Genomic DNA, 7,395 nt, shown 5'->3' on the forward strand with positions numbered 1-7,395 from the left:
GATTAGGTAACTGAGCGTTTTATTTCACAAATGTACAAATTCAATTTCATGGAGAGAGAGAGAGAGAGAGAGAGAGAGAGAGAGAGAGAGAGAGAGAGAGAGAGAGAAGAGGTTTTATCATTGACTAACTTTCCCTTTCATAGTTTCTTCAGGCTATTTCAAAATGGCAAAGAGAGAGAGAGAGAGAGAGAGAGAGAGGGAGAGAGAGAGAAGAGATTTTATCTTTGACTGAATTTCTCTTTCATAGTTTCTTCAGGCTATTTCAAAATGGCAAAGAGAGAGAGAGAGAGAGAGAGAGAGAGAGAGAGAGAGAGAGAGAGAGAGAGAGAGAGAGAGAGAGAGAGAGAGAGAGAAGAGGTTTTTATCTTTGACTGACTTACTCTTTCATAGTTTCTTCAGGCTATTTCAAAATGGCAAAGAGAGAGAGAGAGAGAGAGAGAGAGAGAGAGAGAGAGAGAGAGAGAGAGAGAGAGAGAGAGAGAGAGAGAGACAGAGACAGACAGACAGACAGACAGACAGACAGAGAATGGAAGATTTATTTCAGATCATGGGATAACTCTGAGATGTAATGCCAAATTATTTATCTGTTTCAAACTATTGTACTTGTGAATCAACTGTCCTATTTGTAACACAATCAGGAATTTAACTTTATTTACAGATGAAAATAAAAAAAAGTAAAACTAGATATCAACCACAGAGGCATTGCTTGCTGCCAACACACGGGTATTGGTTTACTGCGCATTTGAATTGTAGAAATTAATATGAATATAGTTCTGTATAGTTGCTTACTCTGGATACTATAACTAGAGAAATAAGCTTCTTCTAGATACAAATATGCTTTCATGGTCTAAAAGCTACACGGTTCTATTTCGTTCAGTCCTTGTCTCGTCTGTGTTGATTGCATATATACTGTATATATATATATATATATATATATATATATATATATATATATATATATATATATATATATATATACATATATACTATGCTAAAACCATTGAAAGAGCAACCAGCAATAAAGGCGCAGTGAGAACCATCAACTAGATTTATCTCGCATAAATGACGCCATTACGGCAATAGAATAAAGCATTTATAGAGAATTGCATCAGTTAACTGTTACGCCAATGAACCCTTACTGTAGTCGCAAAAATGTTGAAGCTTGTGTTACGAGGATCAAAAATTGCATCGGTTCTAAACAGAGAGAGAGAGAGAGAGAGAGAGAGAGAGAGAGAGAGAGAGAGAGAGAGAGAGAGAGGATTTCTTCAGAAAGAGAAAATATTGAAGAAAAAATTTAGCAAAATGATTCCTTTACAATATCGCTACTCGGTAGCTAATTTCCCTACAACAATGTCCATTCATTAAACATTCAAGCCAGGTCAGTGATCTGTACCCTTTGGAGAATGCAATAATATTTCACTCTTGCCAACAGTTTGCTTTATACCTTTTATTTAGCCATTAAGATATTTATCTTTTGCTCACAAAATGCATTCTGGGTCCCCGTGCAAAATTTCCATTTATATTTACAAAATTGAACTAAAAACATTATTTGATTAAACAATGATGGGAAAGATTGTAAGTGCAGAGTGGCAGGATGTGTTTATTGTAAAATGCTTTTTTAGAAGCGTTTTCTGGGGTGAGGAAAATAACACTGAAACGTTATAGTTTCCGAAATTATTTAGTCCCATCCTATGGGTAAAATGTTGTCTGCTACCACGGTATTTGTCATGGATATTTAATTACAGATCAGTATGCATTAAATTGAAATAAAATGGTCTAGAACCTTATATCTAATTCATTCAAGAACTTAGTCCATTGAACGTAATTGGCAAATATAATTACTTTACAAATATATAATCTAGAGAAATAATAAGGAATAAATGTATTTGGGTCAAGATTACTAACTGTATTTATAATTCAGAAACGTTAAATGCGTACATGCATTAAATCACTTAGTACAGAGAGTTGTGAGGCTGCAAGCTATATAATCATACTACCTCACTCATCATTCCTGAAACTGTAAATAAATTGAAAGTCTAATCTGCATTTGCGTTTTTATACACCCTGCTACTAAAACAAATTTGTCTTAAGATCCCGAGTATATTTTGAGTTTTGGAATTGTAGTCACCCTTTTAGGTATTTGTACATTTAATATTTATTTGTATGAAAATATCTACAGTACGTGTTTACTTACCTGACTGAGCCAACTAGAGTACTTTTTGTGCTTTTGCACCTCGACATCCAACGCACTCTGAACAACTTGAATTCCCATTTCTCGGTAGAACTGACTGAGAGAGAGAGAGAGAGAGAGAGAGAGAGAGAGAGAGAGAGAGAGAGAGAGAGAGAGAGAGGTTTTCAAAAGTTTAGTAACAAAATACGATTTTTTCCAGCCCATCTACTGTTAGTTTTTAAAAAAATTTATATAGCAGATATTGTTGTAGGTAGGAAATACTTATTTTCACTTGATTTGAAAGCATAAACTCTACAGTGATTTTAATGTTTTAATTATTGACAGTTAAAATTAATATAACAATGTACCACCGAACGGGTAGTTAACTCCACGCCACTCTTTGCACTCCACTCTCTCTTTGCACTCGTACGAGATTGAAAGCACTTCCATACATTTTTCGAACTTTAAAAAGAAATCTCTTCTAAAAATTCATTTCTTTTATCTCTCCAAAAAGGGACGAGTTTCAATTACCTCCTATTGGATTCATGTTGATGCAATGGCCCCTTTGAAGTGACTCTCTTTGATGGCCGGAGTAGTATAGGTGTCAACGAGACGCCATTTTCATTTACTCTTTCCAGATCTGTCGACTGGTTATTCATCCTGAATAAGGATGGAAGAAAAGGAAACTGTAGAACATTTTTATTATGTTACTTTTTATAAAATAAATATTTTATATTTCTTTAGTATTTTCTAATATAGATTTGAAATTTTGTTTTCACGGCTGTAACATAAAATTTTAGTAATAGCTAATACCTTACCTTGTTCCCTGCACGTAATATAGACAAACAAGCAGTCATGTATATAGGAACTCCAGTGGACGAATACATACATACATGAACATATACATACATACACACATATACATGCACACACACACACAAATTATATATATATATATATATATATATATATATATATATATATATATATATATATGTATATGTATATATATATATATATATATATATATATATATATATATATATATATATATATATATATATATATATATATGTGTGTGTGTGTGTGTGTAGATAGATAGATAGATAGATAGTGAGATATGTATGTATGTATGTATATATATATATATATATATATATATATATATATATATATATATATATATATATATATATGTAGATAGATAGATAGATAGATAGTGAGATATGTATATACGATGTATATATATATATATATATATATATATATATAGAGAGAGAGAGAGAGAGAGAGAGAGAGAGAGAGAGAGAGAGAGAGAGAGAGAGAGAGAGAATGCTACCAAAGCTCTTTACACGATGTCCGAAAGGAAGATTAAATTAAGAACTTTTCCAACAGAGTGTTGAAGAACTAAGTTCACAGGGAGCAAGAGTTAGAAAAATATAAGAGAAATATATGTCAGGTGAAACAGCTTTCCCCTGAGAGGGAGCTTCGAGTTTAATTAAAAACTTTGTCATATTCGTTCCTGTGGAGACATCACGAGTGTGTTTAGGAAAGACTTAACCTTTAGGTATTTGTAAAATGATATAATGTGAGACTTAGTGAAAGGAGAATGGTAATATGTTGTATTGTTTTCTCTCTGCATATACATGTAATAATAATAATAATAATAATAATAATAATAATAATAATAATAATAATAATAATAATAATAATAATAATAATTATAGTGAAAAGCTTATCCAAAAAATTATTGTTAGGAAATCAGACAGTCAGAAGTCACAGTGGCTCTTAATAATATTCATATATCTGGTGAGAGCATCTAGCAGTTTCTGTATACAAAATAAATAAATAAAAAGAAACAGAGAAAGTGACCATTCCCTTTTCCCTGCATTCGCTAATTTTCTCTTTCTTTTTCTCTGTACATATTTTCATACTTATTCTCTCGCGTTGTCTCTCCAGGCCTGTCAGATTTTCAGGAATTTAATTAAGAGAAACGCACCCGCCAAAGGTTTAGACTTATTCATGTTGGGTAAATTGTGCATTTATGTTTTCCCTCAAAGGCCGAGGTAATTTTTAGAGACTCTTGAAATTTTCTAGCTTAATGTTCGTTATATCTTTTAACATAATGTAGTGAAATGTAATACTGTGTCTGAATATTTTGTTTCTTTCGGGAGGACTTAGAGAGGGAGAGTGAAACAGAGAGACAGACAGACAGACAGAGGAAGAGAGAGAGAGGTTGGGGTGGGGGGAGAAGGATGAGAGAGTTGGAGAGATTAAGTAATTGGACACGAATAAAACTGTTCGATTAATTAGGCCCTTGGTCTGACGAAAACACCAAATCAGCTTTTTTTTTTTTTTTTAATTGTACCAAATCCTTATTCGAAACGGAAATGTGTGCTAACATTAAGTTTTTATTATTCCCTATCCAGAAGGCTGGCACTACAGTATGTATATATGACTATATATACATTCATACATATATGCGTACGTACATAATATATACATACGTACATGCAAAAAAAGCTAAAAAGATTTTCCCTAACACAAAGAAAGCGGGAGAAAGTAAGTCGTCTGGAACCGAAAGTTAAGACAGTCATTATAAAGACCACTTAATGAATAACAAAGTCTGAGAGAGAGAGAGAGAGAGAGAGAGAGAGAGTCTGTCCAACTTTTGCTACCTCCCGGCAGTGTCTCTCACGAAGGCCATTTAGACGCCTCGAGAGATTAAAAGGCGCCAAAGGCCTGAAAAGAATTTAAATTAACAGTCAGAAAAAGGTTTTTATATAAGTCGTTCTGTTTATAAACAGGATTTCATTTAAGACTATAAATATATGTTATTTGGAAATATGTATTGAATGAAATTCAAGGTTTCATTCTAACATCATGTTAACATAATTGAAGAAAAATGTTCCCTTTGGAATAAATAAATAAATAAGCAATGCCTATTTTAAAGGAAATAGTTTGTATGATGATTTAAAATATACATGCACACATACACACCCACACATACACACAACCTACTTTCAATCAGGGTTTAAACACAGAAACTTATAAGTGTTTTAATGTAGTGAAAAGAAAAATAAATCAATATCAAGGTTGATAAAAGAGAGAGAGAGAGAGAGAGAGAGAGAGAGAGAGAGAGAGAGAGAGAGAGAGAGAGAAAGAGAGAGAGAGAGAGAGAGAGGAGGAGAGAGAGAGAAAAGTATACCTTGGTTTAACCAGACCACTGAGCTGAGTAACAGCTTTCCTAGGGCTGGCCCGAAGGATTAGATTTATTTTAAGTGACTAAGAACCAATTGGTTACCTAGCAACGGAACCTGCAGCTTATTGTGGAATCCGAACCATATTATAACGAGAAATTCATTTCTATAACCAGAAACGAAATTCTCTAATTCTTCATTGGCCGGTCGGAGAATCGAACGCGGGCCCAGCAGAGTGCTATCCGAGAACGATACCAACCACTCCAATGAGGAACATGGAGAAAGAGAGAGAGAGAGAGAGAGAGAGAGAGAGAGAGAGAGAGAGAGAGAGAGAGAGAGAGAGAGAGAGAGAGACCATCATTACTCTACGAATGGGTAATTATCATGATGGATCTCATATCCACAAAACGCCAAGTGAAACTGGAATCGTACTGATAGTTCCTGATTGTTAACCCTGATTGACCTCTGATGAAATCAGGTCAACGTCACTTGGGACAAAGAGGCAAAAGAACTTTATTTCATTGACTTAGTTTTCAGATTGGGTGCGCTATTTCGGATTTCATCTCACTCTAAAACTTTGAAAGTCTTGAACAAAAGATCATATATACATACATACATGTATACATACTGTATATGCATACATATGACAAGTAAGTGAGAACCACATGTAAGGGAGAGAGGGGAATTCGAAGTAAGAAGACCCGAAACACTACTCTTGAAGATTAGTACAATCATAAGGATAAATATGCCAGTAACTGTTACCTTGTATTTCTTAAGAATTACCCTACTTATCGAAGAATTCTTTGCACTTATAGAAATTAACTCAGACTTACGTTCGTTTCAAGTTTGCTCTTATCACTGAACCTAGCTCCTGTGGAACCAGTAAGAATTGTTTTTATGGAAATTTGCGAAGTATTCAATGTTATCCAAACATGACAGTTTTTTCCTCCGAATGAAAGACAAAGATATTGTGGTAGCAGTTTAAATTTCGGAAGAAAGCAACACCCCAAAACTCTACCATTTTTCTCTTGCAGAAAAATCGAAACAATGAGAAAACAGTCTGTCGCTCTGAAAGCAATATTCCTGGCCGAGCACCGCTGGTTGACATGAATTAATCCGTCTATTCAACGGAAGAAAAGCTAATGAGTTCTGCCTCTCATCCCAAGCCCTGACATTTGCTGCTGTTTCTGTTAGCTCTGCATATCTGATGGTTTCGTATCCTAATCAACAGCGGTTTGGACCAAGCGAATTTGATCATTTTGAAGGTTAAATGCATGACTGAATGAGGTGAGTGCTGTTAAACGTTACTAAAAAATGAAATGAATGACAAATTTGTGTGATAAGAAAGAAAATGTGAGTCCGCCCTACATTTCATAAACACTCGTCGGTAACTTACCACACACACACACACACACACACACACACATCACGAGAATGTCGAACACAAGTCAAGGACTTATAGCTAGTTGTAACCCGAGGTTCATGTGATTATCCAAGCATTTGTCAAAGGTTTGTTGTCCTCCACATACGGTTTATTCTCCACAGAGTGTCGCTGACTTGTTTTCAACTTGTTTGTCATATGTATGAGATAAGTTGCCGGCGTGTGTTTACGATATGTTTCACCTATTGTGGAAGAACCTAACACTCACAAGATACGGAAAAATCCTGAATCCCAGTAGTTCTTTAGCTGTATATTTCCAAAAGGCTTTATCACGACTGTGCGAACATCACGAAGGCATTGAATATTCCTTGATCTGCCTTGGCAGGCGAATCTATTCAGAAAGAGTTGCAGCGTGCAACGAATATATATAATCTTCGTTTTGTATTTCGAATCCATATTGCAAAAATGTATTTTCACACCTCTAGGGACAAGGTTTGAAATGACTGGGATTTGTGAAGACGGTAAGAAAGCTTTATAACGTCAAATTTTATTGAAGTTGATGGTACGTTTCCAAAAATGTACATATATATATATATATATATATAATCACAAAGCTACAAACGTCCTTTAATATCCAATTCACT

Source organism: Macrobrachium rosenbergii, chromosome 3, assembly GCF_040412425.1.
Source record: "Macrobrachium rosenbergii isolate ZJJX-2024 chromosome 3, ASM4041242v1, whole genome shotgun sequence".
Classification (NCBI taxonomy): domain Eukaryota; kingdom Metazoa; phylum Arthropoda; class Malacostraca; order Decapoda; family Palaemonidae; genus Macrobrachium; species Macrobrachium rosenbergii.